General features: G+C 60.1%; 1 protein-coding gene across 1 annotated transcript in view; it reads right to left on the reverse strand.

Moving 5' to 3' along the window:
• The window catches only part of TIAM1 (TIAM Rac1 associated GEF 1), a 228,237-nt gene that overhangs the window by 83,282 nt on the left and 122,140 nt on the right, over positions 1 to 22,815 (reverse strand). Inside the window, exon 4 of the mRNA XM_054577830.1 lies at positions 5,960 to 6,146. The gene's annotated coding sequence lies outside the window, so the exon portion shown is untranslated. The remainder of the gene's footprint in view (positions 1 to 5,959; positions 6,147 to 22,815) is intronic.

Here is a 22,815-nt window from a genome sequence, read left to right on the forward strand (position 1 = left end):
CACAGCGGTCCCACCTGACGAACAGCACAGGGTTACATTCGAAGGGGCAAAGCAGCGCAGTCCGGTCGAAGGCCAAGCCACGGCCTCCCACCGGCGGGCGCCCCCCGTGCCGCACACCGGCAGCGCGTGGACATCAACTGACCGATTTGTTCTCGGCCCACCTCTGTCCCGCAGCTCCGGCCTGACCACAGCAGAGAAGGAATCGGGTTCAAGGCCTCAGCAGAAGGAAACGGCCCGGCCTTCCAGAACCACAGGGCCCTGTGCGCCGCGGGCCGGGCCTGTGGTTCCAACAGCGCGCGTCATCGCAGCCGGAGGCTCTGCGGCCAGCCAGGGCCGGCAGGGGCCGGCTTCACCTTCACAGCGAGGACAGGGGGGTCAGGGCCAGCCCTCCTGAGTCCCCACCCAGAGGTGCCGGGACGCCCGGGGCCGCGTCGGCAGGAACCCGAGGCACTGACGCTGAGAAAAAGGCGTTTCTGGGGACTGCCGAAGCGCCTCTGAAGTTAAAGGCTTTCCTGAGTCCTGGCCGGGGCGGGCTCCGGTGGTTGGAGAATCGTCCCGCACCCCGGAGGGCGGAGGGTTCGATCCCTGATCGGGGCGCGATCGATCTCCCACCCGCTTCCTCTCTCTCAAATCAATAAACACATCCTCAAGTGAGGATTCCAAAGAGAATAAAGGAGCCTTCCCGGAAAAGTCAGTGAGACCCGAGGGCCCCTGTGGGGTTGCTGGGGGCTCTGAAATAGCCCAGCATGGAAACCGAAAGCCGACCGCTGCAGAACCCAGACACCCGCGCCCCTGCTGCGGACGGCCCCGCCCCTGCTGCGGACAGCCCCGCCCCCTGCTGCGGACGGCCCCTGCCCCTACACCCAGGCGACCCGGGTAGCCGCGACCGAAGCTGTCATCCTCCCCTCCGCATGCAAGCGAGGAGGCCGGCTCCGTCCAGCTCCCCGTTTCACCCTGATCTCGCCTATGGGACCCTCGCCGTTTATTTTTATTTCAAGAAAAAAAAAGTTTTTAAAGAAACCTGGTTTATTTTTTACGTTGGCAGCAGCCTGTGTGTTCCTCGTGCGTCCCCAAAGCGACGTCCGGGCAAAAACTTTGTGGCTTTGACTTTGTGTCGTTCTGGAGAGACTAGCACATTCTCCTCACGACAAGGACCCGACCAGCGGCCGTGCTCTGTCGAGGCGGAAGCGGAAGCGGAAGCAGAAGCGCCGCGACGAATCCCTGAGTCCCGCCCGAGCGCCGCGGGGCAGAGGGAAAAGGTCAAGGCGAGGACGTACAGGTGGCGATGCGAACACAGGGCCAGGGACGGACACGAAGGGCCTCAACACAGGGCGGCCTCTGACCAGAAGCCAGCCCGTTGACCCCCGCCCACGCCTCAGCGTCCCTCACGTAGAGCGTCCCTCACGTAGAGCGGCGGCGCGCCAGGCTGCGGGCGCGCCAGGCTGCGGGCGCCTCCGGGCGGGGCGGGGGCTGCGGGCAGACAGCTGCTCACACCTCCCGGCAGCCTCTGCGCCCGCTCTCCCTCCGCTGGGCGCACCGCCTCCGGCCCTGCGGACCTCAGCCCCTTGCAGGCCTCTCCTGGCGTCTCTGTCCAAAGGAGCTGCACGCTTCCCGCCCCCTTCTTGGTTGTCCCTCCTTGGCACGTGTCACGGCCTTCACCAGGGACGTCATCACCGGCTCCTCTTGGCTCTTCTCCAGCCTCTGGCCTCAGGGACCCGCACGGCAGGAGGGCAGCGCACGCGGCTCCCGTGTCCGCGGCCGGACCCGCGGCGCCTACGGCACAACCTGAAGGGCGGCCGGCACCCGGGAAACAACAGAATGAAAGGACGATGTGACAAACTTCCAGGCAGGATGTCAAACTTCACACAACAGCAATCAGTCTAGACGCGAATGTCCCTGAGACGGGAACCCGAGAAGACACGCGTCCTGTCCTCCCAGGCCGGCTCCTCCACGCGCGGCGCCAGGGCTGGCGCGGGCCCCTGCCCCAACCGTGCACGCATCGCGGGTCCGGCAGCCCCGCCCGCGGTGCGCCCCCACACCCCGTCAGCTGGGCCGAGGGCGAGGCCTCACTCCTGTCCTGCTTGTCCCAGCTGCCGGCCCCCGACCCACCGTCCTCCTCCGCGGACGCTGTCCAGGCGGGCGGGGCGAGGGGTCCCGGGTCAGAGGACATCGCCCCGACGGTCAGGCAGAGCGCGCAGACCTGCTCGCCTGGACAGTCCAGGAAAACGGGGGCAGGGCGACACGGTGTCCTGACCAGGGGTCGTCTGAAAGCAGCGCAGGGTCAGAAAGTCAAAAGGTGCTCGGGGCCGGAGAGAAGGCCACCGCGGGGGTGACCCAACACCGCGACCTCCCCTCGAAAGGGGCGAGCGCCGCTTTCCCAGCGATCACGGCAGCGTCCTGTAAACCCACCACGCTAAACACGCGGCGGGAGGGATCAGGGCGTCTGAGGGGTCTTCGCCAGAAAGAACGGGCAGCGCTGTCATGGCCGGCGCACCAGGTAAGTGCATGGTCGCTTCTCGGGGGCAGCTCTTGTGGAGTGGCTGACCGGCTGCGCCTTACCTGTAAAACCGTACACACGCGCTGGAAAAATGACAGCCCCCTGGCGTCAGAAGTTCACTGTAATTAATTGAGACGCCGCCATCGTGGGAAACTAGGCGACAGGCATACCTCCTGTGTGTGATTTCCCGTAAATCTAAAATTATTTCTAATGGGTCAGTGAAAATAAGCAAAGCCTTAACTAATTAGAGTGCTATAGTTACATGAGGATTCTTCGAAATGATTATTTTTAATCCCCTTTTATAGCTGAAAAGCATCTAAAACTGTCTAATATAATTTCAACAAAGCAGGCAATAAAAGAGCGTATGTCAGGCATCACGTAGCCTGATGTTATCAGGAAACGCAGAGCAAATATGGACCGATGGTCCACAGGGTGGTTAGGGAGACAGAGTGGACCGACTGCCCAAAGTAGGGGCAAAACTGAATGGCGCACGCCAGGCGCCAGCCAAGAGGAGCAAGACGCTATGGCCAACGCTTCCCCGCCGACAAACTGAACGCTCTGGACTGCACGGCAGCAGCTACCTGGGAACTCGGAGGTCAGCAAAGGCAGGCCATGGGAGGGAGTTGAAACCTGAAGAAGGTACTCCTACAAGAGTGGGTTTCCCATTTCTGTTTTTATTCTCGTTTTTCTTCCAGCCTTGCATGGAGCGTGAGCACCCAGGGCAGCTGCAGCACAGGGAGCAACAGCTCCCAAGACATGCCCTGTCGTTCTGCCCAAAGCAACCCAGCACAGTGGCCCCCACAGGGGAGTCTCAGGAAAAAAGCTGCGGGAAGCTACGGGAAGTCTCAGGAGAAAAAGCTGGAGACGCAAAGTGCCAAAAGCCAAGTCTGATCCACTGAAGTCCTGGGCTTACCACTTAGGTGTGCATGCCTGGGGCTAACCCAACGCGAGACAGCGAAGGCTTTGAAAACTGAGTTGTGCCATAAACCACAACCACACCCCAAACCAACGCCCAGGTGGCAGCTGTGTAACAAACGCCCAAAGCAGAAGAGCAAAGGCTTTGAAAAGGGAACTGGCCTGTGAGCTGCCGCCTATGGAGGTCGGATGGAGCTGGCGATCTGATCCCAACCAGGCTGACAGGCTGCTGAAGCAGCAACAAAGAAAAACCATCATTCTCCACCAGATTTCAACAGGACCCACGCACTTCCAACGCCATACTTAAAACGCCTGTGATGACTTCCAAAGAACCGAGAAAATCTACCTGCTCTCAAGGGGAAAGGCAACCAATCGATGCCAGCCCCACAGTGGCCCAGCCCCACAGATGTTGGAACCATCAAAGACTTTTCAAGCTGCTATTGTAACTGTGCTTGCTGAGTAACAGTTAACACTCTTGAAATATGAGAAAACCTTAAGTGCTTCATCTCCCATATAAGATCATTATGAACATCAGTTATCCACACAAGCGGAGAACACAGAAAAGACAGGTAGAACCTCTGTGATCCACAGTGTGTCATGTAAGCTGCATCTGGTAATCACGCTGCTGTGAGGTTTTCTCAGAAGTACCTGCAAAACGCTCCACTTCATATTACAGAAACCACCCTTGTTCAGGGTTTTGGAGCAGAAGAGCCAAGGAAAACACTACTGCGACCCCAGCCTGCTCAGAGGAACAAGTAACACTACAAACAGCTCATCATGTCCAGGACGAAGGGGAGTCTAGTCCTGTTTTTAGGGTTTCAGAGGCCTGATTCCCTAGGCGAGACTGGCGGGCACACAGCCCGGAAGACAGAGCATGCCCCTCCGCTCGCCGGGCCGCAGGAGAGCACCCGTCCTCAGAGCCCAGCCCCGGGGTCAGCCCATCCAAACGTCATTTCACTGTCAGGAAGTCTCCAGGGCAAAGATGCATTCAGTCAGGAAGCAAAAACTGAATTGTGACGCGGGCCTCCAAAATGCTGGTTATGGGCAGATTAAAATCTTCTGTAAGTGTATTAATGGGGGTCGGGGGGGCATGGGGACATCTGTAGTAGTGTCAAAAATAAAAGAATGTTAATGATAGTTCACCTAAATACACACGATAGACCCACGTAAAAACTTTAAATGTAACTATTCTGGATAAAGTGAGAAATCATTTTCACGGTGACATATTTTTTGTATTTTTCTGATGTTTCTACACTGAACCTGTAATTCATGTTAAGGAAGAATACATAAAACGTTCACACGTCTCAGGTCGCGGGGTTTTCAGGTCACTGAGGAGGGCAAGGTGCGGGCACGGCGCTGACGGCTGCAGGGCAGCGCGGCCCCCGAGCACAGCGGGCGCAGGGAAACTGCCTGAGGCGGGGCGGGCGCCTGTCGCACTTCACACACACCCCCTGCCGTCCTGTCACGACCCCCCGCCAGCCGGGACTGCGTCTTGCCCACCTCCACAGGCCGAGCCTCAGCACAGCCGCTCTCTCAGGGAGGCCCACGGCGCAGCTGCCCAGTGGCAGGGCCACTGCACAGCATAAGGCAGCAGGGCTGACGGGGGCCCAGGCGGCCCCACGAACGGTGTTCACCATGAAGCAGCCGCCCTGCCGTTGCCAAGGGTGTCCTGCAATCCCAGCGGACGGCTCCTAATGGTGTCTATACGTTATAATTATTAATAAAATGTTTTCACTCCCCAGAGGTATTTAAAAACTTATTAAAATAAACATGATGATTACCCTTCTCTTACTTGAAGACAGACCTCTGAAACTGCAGGAGAAAGAATGAGATGTATTTATTTCAGAGTTAAATTTGAAACGAAAATCACAAGACAACAGATTGCAAATTTAAAATTAGACTCCAGTGGGAGGTCTTGGTTTCGAGCCTGTTTTTTCCCTCCTGGAGGCTGGGCCTGAAGACAAGGAAACAAGAGCTAAGATTAAACTGAGATGAAGTTCTGAAAGTTTGTGCTAAATCTTTACAAACCCATGGACAGCGTTCTGCCAAGGCACCCCCCCACACACACACACACACAAGAGACTAAACAGGAAAGTTGTGCAACAAATAAAGATGAGCTTTGATTTAGAATGATTATTATGTTGACTGTATTTACTTTGCTTTTTAAAGATTGCCCAAACCAGAAACAAAAGACATCATCATTGCGAAGCGAGGTTTTGAAGCCAGGTTTCCCTTTTCAGACATAATCCCATGTAAAGACGGTAAAGCTTAGGGATCAATGTAAAAGATCCTGAGGGCAATTCACAGGGGAAAAAAAGATTTCACAGGTACCTGCATTTTCGTTTTCTTGTTTTAAGTTTTAACGCTAATGCTTTTGAATTGTTAAGTGGGTGTAACCTTAATCCAAAGAAATGATTCCAAAATCTTTTTCCCACAAGCTACATACAACACAGCAATTCCATGACATTAAAAACAGGCCCAACCCACGCCCTCTGACTCCTTTCCATTAGTTCGTAGGATGGGCACAGGTGTGCCCACACCACGTACCTTCCAAGGCGACAGCGGGTCCCAGCCCACCTTGCCCCAAGAGCGCTGTGGCATTTAGATCCTGGGTGGGAAGTGGTGTCAGGAGGAGCAGCACCGGGCTGGGGCGTGTTTCAGCATCTGCTCCTTGGGGCAGCCATCGGTGTCACCTGAGCGGTCTCACCTGCGTGGACAGGAAGGCGCCAGAAACCTGGAGAGCACAGGAAATGAAATGGTCAGCCAGCACGAGGAAGCCACAGCGTCATCTGCGCCCCAACCCCCACTTTGGGTGTGATGCTGCCACCACCATCAGACAGTGCAAGCTTTAGCTATAGGCAGGAAACGACACGCATAACCAGGTAAATGAACAGGTACAGGCCTATCTACCTCTACAGCAACAGGCATCCCTACAACCTAAGTTAATCTATAGGCATAGGTTCAAACGAAGGGATTGGGTAACAGAAACAGGTCACTATGAAAAGATTTGCACGGCTCGTCTTAATCTTCAGAAGGTCTCAACAAACAAAACAAGAGAAAGGAGACTCCATTCCTCTAAAGCACAGCTGTATCGACAACAGAAGTGGCGGAAAATACTGAAAAGCAGTAAAACAGGAGACCAAATGAAATACTGGGGCTTGCACACGGCACGTGAGCTCTCACAGTGCCGCGCACCGAGTCCAGAGGGAACGGAGGAGAGGAAGGTGCACAGGAAAGAATGCAGGTAAAATAGCCAAGCTGTAACTTGACCCAGAAAACGAAGTGGCCAGGATCAGTCCACATACAAGCAGTTTTGATGGCCTTTATTTTGTAGGCCAGCCCTCTGAGAATCTGCCTGCACTGAGCAAGGACACAGACGCGAGGGCGTCGGGCTGGACAGCGCTTGTGGTGACAGACAGTGGGCCCAGGGGCGCGAGAGACGGGTCTGCTTCTGGAGGGTCACATCACAGGAACAGCGCATGCGCGCACCTCTTCAGATAATGGAACAATCAGCTCAGTCACTGTTCTTGTCTTGGGAAACGTGCCCGTCAGCCGGGAAGGTGGCGAGTCACGCATGCGGGAGAAGTGTGACTTCGCGGCAGCGCGCGTGTTCGCCCCCAAACACCCACCCGGTCCGTGGTCCCCCGCCGCTGCCCGGCCCGCTCCCTCTCCCTGCTCATCCTCTGTGCGCCACACTCTGCACGTTTCCACGTTTCCAAAACGGCCCCCGAACTGTCCAGGGCGGAAGTGAGAGAGCAACAGCCCGTTCACACCGACGGGCCCTGACGTCGGCGACCTGTCGCCCACAGGGCCGATCCCCTACTCGTACCTGCCGCGCGGAGGCTGACAGCACACACTCTAGTCACCCCGTCCGCTCTACTGGAACTGCTTCCTGCGCCCATGCGCTCGGAGCCCCTGACCCGGAAGCTCTATGGGAGGGGCGCACGCCACGCGCCACCATCAGTAAACACGCCAGAGGGCGCAGCTATGTCTGTTTCATACACTTTTTGTCTGATTTTGGTGGGAAGACATCGTCTACCTGTGACCTGGCTGTGGCACAGACCCGCGGTGACCCACACCTGTCCGGCCGTCGGCTGGACTGCGGAGGCTGCGACGTGCCAATGAGTAACTCACTCGCTGCGCCTGGGGACCACAGGTCACGGCAACCGGGGGACGACCAGGACCCCGGCTCTCTGCGAGGGACACCTAGGAGTCAGTGCCAGCGGGAGGCAGCCACACACACCCGCACAGCGTCCAGCGCTTGCTGGGCGCCCTGCCTCACTCAGGGCCCAGCCTCGGCCCCACCCTGCTGCGCGCAATATCTGAGGTACACACTGGGGTCGGTTCCCCGCCTCGGCACAGGAACTGCGGCCGTCCCCACACCACGGGCTGCTGCGCGACCGCCGTCACAGGACAGGCTCGGGGCGACGCCAGGGGGTGCCCTCCACAAACATCGTCTGATGTTTCCCCCGATTTCACATTTGTAAACCGCAGAGAGTCCGCCCTGGGCGCTGTGGTTGCAGGGCTCCCTGAACCGTGATGCCAACTCGCCGAAAGGGGGGCTGCGTCCCGAGCTGCACCTTACACGTGAGGTGGGACAGCAGGGGTCCGTGGCTGAGCCGGAAGACGAGACCCGCTCCGTTCAGCCCCGTTCGTGGGCCCCCACGCCCTCCGCCCCAGTCGGCCCGCCTGCACTTCGTTAAGATGACCCAGCGCATGGACGCCGGTGGAACCCAGTTTCTTTGTTCCCTGACTCAGCCTCAATGCACATCTGCGGCTTCAGGGGGAAGCGACGAGTCACCGGTGTCACAGGGAAGAGTATTTGGACGCGTGCCCCCAGCACTCCAGCCCCTCAGCCCCACGGGAGACAAGAACGCAGCAACCATCGGGAAAGCCACAGCCGTGGCAGCAAACCCAGGCCCCTTCTCAGGCCCGCCAGACACGGACCCTCCTCCTCGCCCTCAAAGCCACGGTCAAGGGCACCTGCCATTCGCGGTCCTACAAGTTCCTGGAATCGCAGTATTTAGAGAAAATGATACTGTATGTGCCCTCAAAATGCCCAAGGTCAGGCACCCGGTTCTATCACGTCCTACCCCCCACCATCCCAGGCAAGTGAATTACCTGCTCGGAAGGTCAGCAGCAATAATGGGGGGCCTCTCCCCTCCCCCGCCACCACTTAACCTGGAAAGGCTGTTATGCGACAGATAAGCTGAAGCGCTACCGAAACGTCCCCACTTACGCTGTCGTGGTGGCGCGCCGCCACCGAGTGTCCTGGGATTAATGAGTCCGTGGGAATCACCCCCCTGAGCCTTTGGGGGAGGGGGGAATCACACCTAAGACTTGGATGAAAATCCTGAACAAGTCGGAACCCTGAATATTTATTTTATATGTAATAAGCACCAAAAGAATTTAGTTTTTAGTGTCCATCCATAGTCCAAAAATCAGTATTGGATGGATGGATGGATGAGTCTGGGCCTTGGAATGTTTTAACTAGAACTCCAAAAATTAAGGTGAACGAAAATTCATCAGTCATTTTCTTCCCTTATTTTTTTAACCATAACTTCATTCAACCAAAGGCTCAGGGGTGACTTCAAAAGATACATCCTCTAAATTGAAGAACGGAGATCGGAACTGAAAAAATTACTGCTAGAAAAGGCAGTGAGGCCCAAAGGACAAGACAAAACGAAGGGCGGAGGGATAAGGCAAAGGACGGCCATGCGGCTCAGCCCTGCCCCTGCGCTGGAGGCGGCGGCAGTGGTGGCGGGAGCTGTCCAGCCGCGACTCCGCTGGGAGAGGTGGCAGCTGTGAGCTCCCGCGTAGGCCCGGTGCCGCCACGGCGTCGAGCCGCATCCCGCACCGGAACCCCCCCTCCTCCCCGAACCCTGCGTGCCCGCACGGGGAGCTGGTCCCAGGGGTCGGGGGTCAGAGCCGGCTCGCAGGGCCCCGCGGACACACAGTGGCAGCCCCGCCCGCGGCGACTGGGCGGCTGTACCGCGGCGGAGGCGGCAGGAGGAAGAGGTGCCCGCCTTCCCCGTGGGGTGAGCCCAGGGCCACGGAGGCGGCCCAGGATTCCCAGCGAAGAGTCACGTCCTCAGGTGCATGAGCGATGGTGTGGGCCCCCGATTCCCGGTCCACGCCCCACGGATGACGTGGTGGTGGCCCAGCCACAGTTTCAGGGCAGGTGAAAACAGACGCCCAGCCCGCCAAACAACAGCACCCGGAAGCCCCCCAGTCCACAGGCTGCCCCCGGCTTCAGCAAGGCGGCCCCTCGAGCGCCCACGCGCACCTCAAGGGGCTTAGGGAGGCGGTTTTTAAGGGGCTCTCCGCCGGTACTTCCTGCTGAAACGGCGCCGCCCCCCCCCCCCCCCCGGAACTGCAGCTCTTTGGCAACACTTACCCAGCAGGTTTGGCTGGGGCCGACGTCACCAAATTTCATCGGAGGGAAGCCGGTGCATTTCAACGTGAAGTAACAGGTTCCGGGCCAACGCGGGCAGACCCCCCCATTCATGGAGGGCGCACCGTCTGGCTGGCACGCGCTCATGGCTTCAAGCCAGATGACTCCGCTAAATGCCCCTGGATCATTAGTGTTTCCTGTCCGGCCAGCGACTCCACGTCGACACTGACAAACCACCGTGGCAGGCAGCTCCGACAAGGGGCCCCTCTCCGCGAGGACCCCATCCCCACTGCGTTCCAGGGGCTGTGCTGCCCAGCTGGCCACCAAATCCACCCGGCACCCCACAGCCAACCCTAAGAAGGGCTCCATGGAGCCCCCGCTGACTGAAACAGAGGAAGAGCTTTTGTAGAAGAGACCACGAGAACCACATAACTTCTAAGGACCCTGGGGCACTCCGAGCGTGTGGGAACCCCGCCCACAGTCCAGGAGCAGCGGGCACGCCAGGCGAGGGCCCAGCTCCGGCCAGCTCCCCAGGGCGCGCTGGCAAGCTGGGGCCCCCGGAGAAATGCCCCGCCTCTGCGCCCACGTCCTCCTAGACAGAATGAACCACCTGGTGCCCAAGGCAAACGGAGGGGAGCTGACGGCAGGGAGCCCCGGAGGCTGAAATCCGTCTCCTCCCCTAGTTCGCCACCGTGTGGCTCACCTTCCCAGGCAGTCGGTCCCCTGGGAGCCCAGTGACCAGGGACCGGGAAAGGACTGTGGGGATGGCCCGTGGCAGAAGGTGCTCCCGTACCTCCTGGGAAACACAGGGCTAGACTTCTTCACTCACACACCAGAGTCATCTTCTGAAAGGCTCGTCAATGCCTTAGCTTAGAAGAGATTTCAAAATAGTCACCTAGTTCAGCCACGTCTTCCCCAAACGGAGCCGCCCAGGCTTGTTCCCGGGGGCGGGCCTGCCTGCCCCTCCCAGGGCGGCTGCAGGCACCTGCCCCACCCAGAAGAGCGGGAAGTCACTTTCCAAGACACCAGGGCCGAGGGGAGGGTCACCGAGGGGCATCTGGCTGAGACTCTCGGGCTTTCCAAGCCTCAGGTTCAGCCCGGAGACAGCATGGAGACGGGCCTTCATTCTGAAGGGTGTGGCCTTGGGCACGCATTCCGGATGACAGGCGTCGTAAGGTCAGGGGCGCCCGGACTCAGCGGCTGCCGCCGCCTCCGAAGCACCTCCAGGCCCGCCCAGTGCCTGCGGTTTCCCCGATGGCCTCCAGCCCTACCGCCTGCCTCTCGTTCGCCTGCCGTCACACCGGGAGGTCAAGAGGCAAGGCCCTCAGCCCTGAGTCCAGTCAGGGGGTCAAGGAGCCCACTTTGCTCACCGGAAAGCAGAGCGATTCCGTCCCCGGGCCCAGAGCTGCCTGTCCCACACAGGGCCGGCGGCCCCCGTGAGTCGAGCAGGGCCCGGGGCGAGGCCCGCACCCTCGCTGCCGCTGTGGCGGCAGCACGTGTCCGCACACGGCAGGACTGCCCGCGGCCCAGAGGGCCGAGGAAACGCCGCCTCTGGGCAGGTCGCCGGCCTGGGGCACCGAGCCTACTCGGGGCTCCTCTCCGAGCCGGGGGTCCGTCCCAACGACTCGCCCCCCGGGGGCCAACTCCGTCCACCTGGGCACCCTGCCAGCCAGTGGGACCAGTGGTGGCGGAGGTGGGAGGCGGGGGGTCTCCAAGAGACACAGTTAGAGAGGGACTTCGGCCACCCCGGTGCCGAGGACAGAGAGGCAGGGGCGGCGGACATGCCAAGTGCGTGCATGGGGATCGGCGGCCTAACCCAACAACCAGAAGTCCAGGGTCACGCCCAACAGCGGGGAGACGGCTGCCATCGGGGAGGGGCTGCTGACCCCCCACCCCGAGACCTGTGTGGGTGCGAGCCTAAGATTTTAATCGAAGACGAAGTAAAAACTTTCAGTGCGGCGAAGAACCTTCCACTTTGCAGTCAAATAAAAAATTCTTTTTTAATTTCTAAAGGAGTACCTCCCTGCCTGTGGATGGCTTCGGTAAACCAGAGTCTCCGCACAAGAATTGCACAGATTGTTACCGATTCAGTCCAACGCAGCCAGCACTGATCGCGCACCGGCAGCGTGTCTGGGACGAGGACGAGGACGAGGACGAGGACGAGGCGTGCTCCCTGCCGACGCTCACAGCCTGAGGAGGCGGGACCCCGGCCCGCTCTGGAAAGGGCCACACACACAGGGGGCCTGGCAGCGCTGACAGCGTGGGAAGCACTGGCTGGCCCCACCCGGAAGTGGAGTTGGCCGTGTCCTGAGGGTCAGCAGGGTCTGGCTCAGTGTGCGAGGCCGGGAAAGGACGGGGACTGGGGAGCGTGACAACGCGGAGGAGGGAGGGTCAGGCGCGAGCAGGGCCCGTGACCCAGAGCAGCCGCAGCGCAGCACTGAGGAGCCTGGTCCCGAGGGTTCCGGTCCCGGAGGGAGCCAGGGGGATGGGGAGGCAGGGTGGTACCAGGACAGGCTGGGCCGCGGAGCTACTCCCAGGACCTGGCTAGCGTTGTGCCTGCGGGGTGTGCGACACAGCTGGTGGGCAGTCACTCCATCAAACACGTCCCCCCACTCCCTGGGTACCAGAGAGGAACCTACTGCAACCAAGCGGCCAGGCAGTGCCAGTGGCCACGGTGGCCTCACCTGGACAGGGAGAGCCCTGCAGGAACAAGGCAGGCAGGCAGGGACGCCAGGACGTAGTGGCCACGAATGGGAGGAGCAACAAGAGAAGGAGAAACGGAAGAGGAGACGCCACCGAGTTTCTAGTCTGGTAACTGATGAGACCAAAGGTGACAATGACACCTTCCACCATGTAGGCAAATGGGACACTTTTTGTGTCAAAAAATGTATCCCTGGGAGGCCGGACCCACTTGCAGGTACCTGACCAGGAATGTGGCGTCCGCGCCGCACACGCCTGAGCACAGAGGACCGCAGGCAGGGCCGCGCCAGCCGAGGGAGCGGGGCAGGGAGGGAAACCCTCCCACGGTGGAAGCTTCCATCGGGAAGGACATCAAAATGGAGACACAAATACCGTCCAGCTCCACCCTGCAATCAAAGAATCTGAAAACAAAAAACCTGAGAACGTCGCCTCCACGGCACTTTGCTGACAGAGCGAACACCCCTGAGGATAAGGGCGCTGAGCCGCGCCGGTACCTGAACCCAGAAGTGGAGGCCAGACGCCTCCGGTTTGGGGCCACGGAGTTAGAACGTGGGTCAGGGTGGAGTCCCGCCCCCGAAGCTCCCCAGGTCCGCGGGGCGGCCACTCCGCGGCTGGCTCCCACCTGCGGTGCACGCCTTTGAGGGGGATCGTGGGCTGCAAGGCTGACCAACGACAGGGAGGCGACCGGGCGCATCACCCTGTGCCTGGGCCGCCCCGACACGGGCTCTCTGGACGGCCACTCGCCTTCCCGCGAGCAGGGAAAGGGGGCGAAGGCCGCTGCCCAGAAGCAGGACGCTCTCGGTGACACTCAGCTTGTGACAGAGACCATGGAGCGAAGGTGAAAGCGGCCATGCGGCAGTGGGGACAGAGACGGCAGGAAAGACGCAGACGAGCCACGGCGTCTCCAGCCACCCTTTCTGACCGCCATTCTCCTTAAAATTAAGAGGACGGCCCAGAAGTTTCTATGCTCCCTACACTTCGAAAGAGGCCCATGTTCCTTTAGCTGGCTTAAGTCAGAACCCGCACGCACCCTAACGGGAGCCGCCCCGAGATTCTCCCAGCAGGGGGACAGGGGGCGGGGGCGTTCCCCTCACAGCAAACTCAGACTCCAGCGAGGGGGCCCGGGAGCGCCTGATGATGCAACAGCGATTCTCACGTCACGTCGCGGCCGCTGGAGGGTCCTTCTATGGATGAATAAGCACTGGCGTTCACCCCAGTAGAAGAACAAACCGGGAGAGAAGTAAAAAGCACACGAAAGAGTTGCAGACTGGCTTTTCTAAAGTAAAAGAAAACAAATCCAGCGAAGCCCTGAGCCCCTCCCCGAAGTCCTTGGAGGATAAGCAGCCTCTTTGGACGGGAAGACGTCCCAGGGAGTCAGGGGAACATTTGGGAAACGGCTACATCAAAGCCCCCAGGCAGATGACCCGTCTGTAAACTCACAAGGCCAATCTGTTTCTCATATGACAGCAACTTGCTTAAAAAGCTTGACTTCCGTTGCCAAGTACTATCTGTGGGACCACACACGAAGCCAGAGCAGCGCACTGCGCGGCCTCCGAGAACGAGCCAGGACGCTCCTGTCCGGGCCGCCAGCGGGATCCCCATTCAACACAACCGGCCTGAGCGTCCCCACCGGAAACAGCGTGCGCATCGCCGCCTCTGCATTGAGCCCCAAGACCCCGCGCCCACCGGGAGCCCCCGCCGGACCACTCTCCCCCCCACACACAGGAAGTCGCCCGCCTTGCAGCGGGGTGCTGGGGACTCGCTGAGGCGGCCATGCGCGTGGGGACGCTCTTCTTTGGCTTTTTGTCTGGGCTCACGAGTGCCCATTGCTTTCCTTCGTTCTTCCCTTCTGTCAAGGTTCCTGAAGTCCCTGCTCTGTCTGTCCTGTCCCTTCTCAGCCAGGTCTCTGTGCCCCCGCCCCACGGCTGACCCTCCTCTCTCCCGCCCGGACCACTCAGCACCCCCAGCGCCGCAGAGCCAAACCGGTGCGCCCTCGGCATGCACTCGGCGTCCTTCGAGAACGCCGCCGCGCCGACCCCGCTGGCCAAGGGACGCACGGACACCCCGGCAGGTGCGCAGAGGCCGTGGGGGTCAAGGAACGTCTCTGAAAAGTCCGTTTTACTCACAGATTTACTCAGGAGTTTAGCGAGAGCAGGGGAACAAAAATTTTAACGCATGTTATTTTCTAAGATGAAATGCCCCCCCCCCCCAATAAACAACACATGGGTGGTAGAGATTAATTCTCTCTTTATGGTGGAGAGTTTGGTTGGAAAGCTTTGAAAATCTCTACTTTTCCAGGATTTTATCATTTTTTCCCTCTGATTATCATAGTTATCAATTACTTGAAAACTTGCCTTCATCCGTGTCCTCTCTGGCAGGATCACAAGGCGCATGCCCCGCATTAGGGTTCTCCAGAGACACAGGACCGATAGGGTGGGCGGGTGGGCGGGTGAATGAATAGATGGATGGGTGAAGGATGGATGGATGGATGGACAGTAGATGGGTAGGGTGGGTGGATGGATGGGGGATGGGTAGGTAGATGGATAGATGGGTGGAACAGTGGATGGATGGGTGGATAAATGGGTGGGTGGGTGGATGGGTGGATGGATGAATGGATATTTTAAGGAACTGCCTCAAGCACCTGTAGGCGCCTTCGATCCGAGGGCCTTCAGGTGACTGGGTAAGGCCCACCCGCAGGATGGAGGGCACCTGCCTCAGTCACTGTTCTGGCTTACATGCTAATCACATTGAAAAAAGTCTCCTGCTGCAATATCTGAACTGCTGTTGGACCAAACTGGGCACCGCAGCCTCGCAAAGCGGCCACAGAAAAGCAACCTCACACGCCCCAGGACTCTGTCCAGCACCCGGCACGGCATCCGTGTGGCCCAAAGGGGCACCACGAATAAAACCATCCCCCACAGAGCGTTCACAACACGACATCCAGCTGGGGCTTGACACGCCCACAGGCCCGCCCTGTTCGAGCTCGGAAAGGGGGTGACACGGGGGTCCTGGGAAGCCGAGGTTCAGGGGTCACTGAGGACAGTGGCCTGACTTCCACGGTGTCACCTTTGCCCTGTATTTCCAGACAACCACACCCCTCCGAGCCGCGTCTCCCGCAGCCAACGCGAGCTGCGGCTCTCTTACTTCAGTACAGGAAACAGCATCAAATCACACTTGCAGACTGTAACACACACACACACACACCCCCCACCCCGAGCTGCCTCCCTCAACCCTGCACAGACACAGAGCATCGAGTCCTGGGTATTAGGCTTCCCCGTGGCGACATTCCTGCTCTCGCCTTAGACCCACGATTACCGCTCTCTCCCGCCCTGCCCAGACTGCCAGCGCCCGGTGGAGGCCGGGGGGGTGGGGGGCCTCCACTCCGGTGCAGCTGGGCCTGCGGTGGGGAGTGGGAGCCGGCCCCAACGGAGGAGGGTCAGGGCGGTTGCTCAACAGCCTCCCACGCGGGCTCCTGAGTCACGCGTCCCACTGGGCCGGCGGCCCCTCCCAGCCTGCTGAGGCCGGCAGGTGGGTGGAAACATGGTCCTCCCAAGCCCTACACGTGCCCCTTCCCAAAAGCGTTCGATGAGAGGGAGGGGGGCGGGGGGAGAGGGCGCAAGCGGGCAGGCGGAGGGAGCTGGCCCCGGGCCACCTGCCTGTCCTGCTCCTCCTGCTCCGGGCCCCCGCGCCTGGGACCTGGCTGCCACCTGCCGTCCCAGGCTCGGCTCCGTCTTCCACAAAGGTCAGTGAGGCCCGGACGGCGCATCCCTGCGGCTCCCAACCGCCTCCAGAATTCAAGGCCAAGTCAACGCAATGCCGCTCCATCCCACCGTGCGCTGGGCCCCTTCCCGGGACGGCGTGGCTCAAGGCCCCACACGGGGGCGCTGCCCGGGGAAGGCGGGGGGCTCCTTAACGGGTGCTAGGTATCTCCAGGGGGCAGGGAGGGAAGCACAAAGGAGGGGGACCCGCAAAGCCCCAGTATCAGGGCCCCAGACCCGGGGCTCTCAAGGCGAGCTCAGGGGCTGTGGAGAATTAATGAAATTCCTCACGCCAAACACGTGTGCAGGAGGCCGACACGCTTACAGTGAAATCTATGCTCTCAACAGGGCAAAGGTAAAAAATATGTGTAGATTTTTAAAATATACACAATAGACTAAGACAGTAGTTTGATTTCACTATGAATTTTTAAGCTTAATTTTATGATTATTCAGGGAAAACGGTGATCACTTTGGTATCTTATTTAATCTATAAGCAGAATGCTGCTGAAATCCTGGGAAAGGAAACATTTCTAATTGTGAGGGGTAAACGAGGGGTGTGTGAAAATAATTTTACTATAAAATCATGGCAGGGAAGAGAATATTCATTCAAAAAAAAAAACCCACCTTCAAAGGGCTTTATTGAAATAAATAAGAACGTCATTTCAGATTGGGGGCGGGTTAACTTAGAAATGGGTGTTTTTCATCCCAAAGGTTACAGAGGATTTCCCCCAGAAGCGCAGCTCATCGAGTCACCGTTTTGAGACAGAACAAGTGGTGAAACAAAATTCTAAAGCTCCTGCCTGTGCATAAATCGTCCACACGATGAAAAGGCAACGTGCAGGTGTCGCGACGCACGTGCCTCCTGTTTCAAATCCTGACACGAGAAGAAACGAGGCCGCGCCCCTGTCGGGGCCGCGGGGGCCCCTTCGGCTGCTGCGTGCAGAGGGGGCGCGGCGCGTTGGCCCCGCCCCGCTCACCCCGAAGGCCCCGCCTCCACACCCCCACCCCGTCCTGACTCCAGGAGCGCGCGCTCTCAAGGTGCTCCGTGCGGACAGGGGCCCCGCAGACCCGTCCGCCCGCTCCGGAGCGGGGGGCGGGCGTGTGAGAAAACGGCAGAGGCGACGTGCCCCCGGCCAAACCGCTTTCACAAGCCCTGGTCCGAGTGAGTCAGAGAAAGTAACAAAGATACTGCTCTGCGTTAATTAAACACCGGAGGAGGGAGGCGCAGGGTGTCAAAGGGCACAGGTTTCACAGGTGATTTTATACACCAACAATTTAGATTTGGCATTTAATACATCTCATCAGCAGTTCCTTCCCGCTAATTAAAAACATCAGCCACCACAAACCAAATTTTCTAATCCCGGGCGGGCCGTTCTGTTGTTTTTAGCACAGGGCATCCGTAAAGCTCTGCGGCTGGGCAATGAATCAATTGCTCAGAAACACTGTGTTGCGCGGCGCGTGCACTCTCAGAAAGACCCCGCGTCCCCTCCAGGGCTCAGTCAGACACCCCCTCTTCAGGCCCTTTCAGGCGGAAGGGAAACCCAGCCCGGCGCTCGGAGGCGCTGTGGGGGGGCCGCGGGGCCGCTCCTTCCTGCTGGGGCTTGTGCTGTTTGTTTGTTTCATAGGGTTGATTTATAATGGGAGTTTGTCAGCGCCTTTTGTTTGAACTTGACACAATGGGAAAAGCCCTGGAGGGTTCGTTATTAATCTCCAAATGAAATCTGAAAAGATAATGAGCAGGTCTTGTGCAACCGTGAGGCACCAACGGCATCAGGCGAAATCAGATCTGTTCCCAGGCAAGGCGGGCCTCACACTCAGCCGGGCCCTGAGCGCCCCATGTGGGGAAGGGGCGCCTCGGAGGCAGAGGGGTGCGGGAGCGGTGCCTCAGCCGCTCCAACCCCAGCGGCACTGTAGGACGTCGGGCCACAGCGGAGAACTCGGCTCCCCGTCGGCATACGGGGCGGGGAGGGGGGAGCAAAGGGAAGAACCCTCTAGAAACCACACCGTCCACTGTCGGCACCACAGCGGGGCAATGAAGGGTAGCCTGAAAAATAAAGAAGGGCACCCTCTCGTTGCGCCCAGATATGGGTTAGAATCATAATCTCCAGGCTCTCGTAGCATAATCAGAAGTTTTCAGAAAATGAACAAGTGAAAAACTGCTCCGTGAGCTCAGTGCCTACACTTACGACATCGCCTTCCTGACAATTAAAGCTCCCGGAGCCCCTCCCAGGGAACAGGAAAGCGCAGCAGGTAGCACGGCGTGCGGGGTCCCCAGGACGGAGGGGTGCGGCAGCCCCGCAGCCCCCGGCCGCGCAGACAGACGGCTGGGGCCCGACCCCCGCTCGCTTGTGTCTCTGCAAGTTTTTGGAAAACACTGTTGTCACCCAAAATTAAAGGCACAGAAAATTCATCTTCTAAACGTAAGTAACTGTGTTGACTAAAGATAACAAATACTGCCAACAGCAATACGTTGCTTATCACCCCAAACCTTTCAGACATGTACAACGCAAATAAGATTAACTGACTATAAACATACTCAAGTACAGACTTGCTCACATACCCATTCTGTAATATTTCGGTTGCAAAGTCACGGTCTGGCGCGAGAAAAACCGAATACCTGCTCTCTCATGGCCGGGGGGCCCGTCGTGCGCCAGCTGCTAAGCAGACTCCGAAAAGCAGGCACCGCACCAGGCGCAGAGCAGGCGGCCCCCGGGGCGCACGGACGCGGCGGCAGCGGGGACGGGCCTGCACCGCGACACGCGGGCCCACCGGGAGCTCGTCTGGCGAGCGAGGTCCCACGAGGGAACCGCGCTTCGTCGGCCGGCCCGGACGATGGCCTCAATAACGTGCGGGCACGATGTGCCCAGCGCCCCGGCCGGGGGGAGGCCGGGGCGGCCCGTCAGCCCAGGCAGGATGTCCTTCTGGGACAGCAGGCGAGCGCCCGGGCTGGGCAGCCAGGGCCGTGTAAGAGCCGGGCGAACACAGCGGGAAGGAGGACAGAAGGGGCGCCCGGGCTGGACGCCCCCCCGCCTCTAGACGCCGCTGCTCTGCGCCAAGGCATACAGTCAGGACCCGGCACCAAACCAGCCCTCGCCCCTGCGGAGCACAGAAAGGGGCGCAGGCAGGAGTGGCCTCTGGGGCGGCTGGCCGTCCCCGCCGTCCACAGAACCAAGGCACGGCTGTTCGACACGGGGCCGAGAGGTCAGCGACCCTAACCCACTGTCCTGCTAGACCCGCCCGGCCCCTAAACCCGCGGGGTCACAGAGCGGCACTGGCCTTTGCAATCATGGGCATCAAAATGATTTGTGATTCTTAAAACGAGAAAAAGGCCTTAAGGGGGAAAAGAAAAACCTCCCCGAGGAGAAAGTGACTAGGGTGAAGCCAACGCAAGTGTTAGGGTGAATCCGTATGAAACGCTGCCCGACGTGTCCCCCCCGCCCCCGCCGCCGGCCAAAGCAGCGAAAGGAGGGGCCGGTGCCGGGTGGGGCCGCGGGAGGTAGGGTCTCCGCCCCCGAAAGCCGCAGGTCTGCCCGCCGGGCAGAGGCGCTCTCGCGCCGACTTCCTCAGAAACCCGAGGTCGGCATCGAGGCGGCCCCTCTGTTAGCACCGGAAGGGGGGCCGTGGTCAGCGGCCGCGAAGGACAGCAGCACTCAGAGGGGAGGGAAACGGAGGAAAAGAGCGAAGAGGGAAAGAAAGGAAGACAGTCCCCAGAGCGAAGGGTCCAAAGGCCCCAGGGCACACCAGCCCCCGTGCTGAGTTTTCAAACGCTCTCGGTTCCGAGGAGCCATGGGGGAGCCTGTCGTTAGGAATGCACCCTGCCAGCCTCCGGCCAGGGTCCCGCGCCCCCGAACCCGCCGGGCGGGGCAGCTTTCTCGACGGGGGCGTGGCGCCCTCAGGCTCAGGTCTGCCTCGGAGGGTCCCGGCAGCAGGCGTGATAAAGCCTGACATCTTCGGAATTTCAGAACCTACCCAGCTCCCGTTTCAGGTAGGTTTCCTTCCACGCGCTGGGGTGCATGAGAGCGGGAGGGAGGGAGGGAGGGAGGGTTATATTTATAAAATAAATGGTGTAAAGTTTAAATATTTTGCTTAACAAGGATGTGCAAATGAAGTGTTTGTTAAGGTTATCGCTTCAGTAGAATATTGCTTTTTTAAAACCATCCATCTACAAACAATTTTTAAAACTTAAATTTGGAGCCAAGAATTGTCATTGATTATTTTTAGAGTGGCAAAGTGTAATAAAACACACAGGAAAATGAGTGGGAACGAGTGAGCGCCTGCTTCAAAAGCTGAGTGGCAGGAGGCTCCCCGGCAGGAGCTGGGGGTGCGTGGGGGGGCGGGGGGGAGGGGCGGGGAGGCAGTGGAGGGCGGAGCTGGTCCGGTCCCCCTGCCTCGCCCCTCCCCCCAGCGCCCTGCCTTCAGGGGGCACACGTGCTCAGCAGTGGGGAGAGAAGTGCCAGGACGACCCCAGCTCGGGTTGGAACGGGCCGCCCTCGCCCAAGTCTCTTCAGAGTCCGAGTAAGAGGGCGCCGGCGGGGCGCATGCCAGCAGCACGTGCGGAACAAGCCACTTCTCCCCCAAAACCTTCCCAGAGAAGCCCCTGGCATCGGGACCCAAGACAACCATGAAATAAACGTCCAGAAAGCCCGGTGGCCCATAGCGGTGGCCTGGCATGGGGGTGCCAGAGCCCAGGGAGGGCGAGGGGGCGGGGAGGCCAGCGCCCCAGAGGGGAGCAGAGGGTGCAGAGGGTCCGGGAGGACGGAGGAAGGGGGGACACACCAGTGCGGACAGGCAAGCCAGCCTGAAGGACCCCCCACCCAGGCCACACCAGAGAGGACCTGGGTAACAACGTAAGGACGGCTACCAACACCGCGGCCCGTTGACTACACAGGAGACCAGCACGCATGTGCGTGCACGTGTGTGTACGTGTGTGTACACGTGTGTGTGTGTGCGCGCGCGCGCCCAAAGTCTGATGAGGAACAGGGGTCTACGTGACTTCAGCCTCTCTCCATAAAACACCGACCAGCCGCAAAGGGGACAGGCCCTCCCAGCAGGGACGCCCGGCAGACAGTCTCAGCCAAGAGGCCGGGCTGAGTGGACGTCACCCAAACGGCTGGGCCAGGGCGGGGCCAGGGTGGGGCCAGAGCCGGGCTGGGCCGCCCTCCACAGGCTCCGACCCCAAGGGAGCATCCCGAGGAACCTGACGGAGGGACACCGGACAAGAGCGGGCGTGTGCTCCTCCCCAGCGTCCAGGCTGTGAGGCTGAGACGGAGGACGCGTCCTGGCCAGCGCAGTCTGCACACAGCCCAGACTCCAGTGGGGCCGTCTGCGCCCTGCCAAGGGCCCGTCCTTGGGGGCCTGAGGACAGGGACAGAGCCGGACGGGCGCGGGCAGCAAGGTGTCAGGTCACATCCGGATCCCGCGCCCGGTGACGGGGCGGCGGGTCGCGCAGAAGTGTCCTCGTTCACAGGAAAACGCTCGTGTCTGCGGCAAATACCAATTCACTCTCAAATGACTCGGGGACAATCAAACCCTTTCTCTTGTATTGACAACCTTCCTCCAAGTTTGTTACAACTCCGAAAGGAAAACCGAACTGGAAGCGTGCTGGCATGGTTACCGGCTCCACGCCACACACGCAGGTGCAGAACAGCGGAGCGCAACCTGCACCACAAACAAGGAGACGGCTCAGCAGGTGACTGACTGCGATGGATACGCCAACTAATGGGAGCAGGTGTAAAAGCTGCTGCTTTCTCCCTAGAAAACAGACCAGCCCCTCAGCCCCGTGCGCCCCGCGCCCCCGCGCCCCCACCGGGTTACCTGACCCGTCCGCGGCAGCAGGTCCGAGCAGATTCACGGCCTTGTTCTGTCTTCTCCCGCGAAGCCGCTCCCGAGGCGCTCGTGAACGCTGCGCGTGCACACCGAGTACACGGAGGCTCAGAAACACGTCCCGCCTCTCAGGGCCCCCGGGCCCCCAGGGCACCGCAGGGCCACGGGGCAAACCCAGACCCCTGTCAGCGTGCACCTCCGGAGCCCACGTGGTCGTGGGGCCTGAAGGCGTGGGCTCCAGCCCCTGACCCACCGCCCACGGCTCGCAGACGCTGCAACGGACCCCCCGGGCCTCGGCTGCCCCTGGAAAACGGGGGCCCGGCACAAAAACCCCGCGTGCTGACCGATTCCCCAGCAGCTGTCGCAGCCCCCAGGCCCCGGCCCGTCCTCACGGAGCCTCGCGGAGCCCAGGGCCGGCGAGGGAGCGGGGCTGGCGAGCCAGCACACGGGGACAAGCGGCTGCAAAGGAGTCTTGGAGACTCGCCGTCATGGACCCAGAATGAACCCCAGGGCCCCCGACCCTGGACACGCTGCTGTCCCTTGAGCCACTGGGTCCCTGGAAGGAGCTGGGGGCCACGTCTACCAGGGGCATGGGACCTGGACGCACATCCCTGTCCTGGGACATTCCGCCACACTCCTTCCTGGGAAAGCTTTACAGCCAGAGAGAGAGAGAGAGAGAGAGAGAGCGCGGGAGCAAAGAGAAGGTGCCCACCTCCCGTGAGCACAGG

This window comes from Pteronotus mesoamericanus, unplaced genomic scaffold (genome assembly GCF_021234165.1).
Source record: "Pteronotus mesoamericanus isolate MK-2021 breed Mesoamerican mustached bat unplaced genomic scaffold, CSHL_Meso_final contig_116, whole genome shotgun sequence".
Lineage (NCBI taxonomy): Eukaryota > Metazoa > Chordata > Mammalia > Chiroptera > Mormoopidae > Pteronotus > Pteronotus mesoamericanus.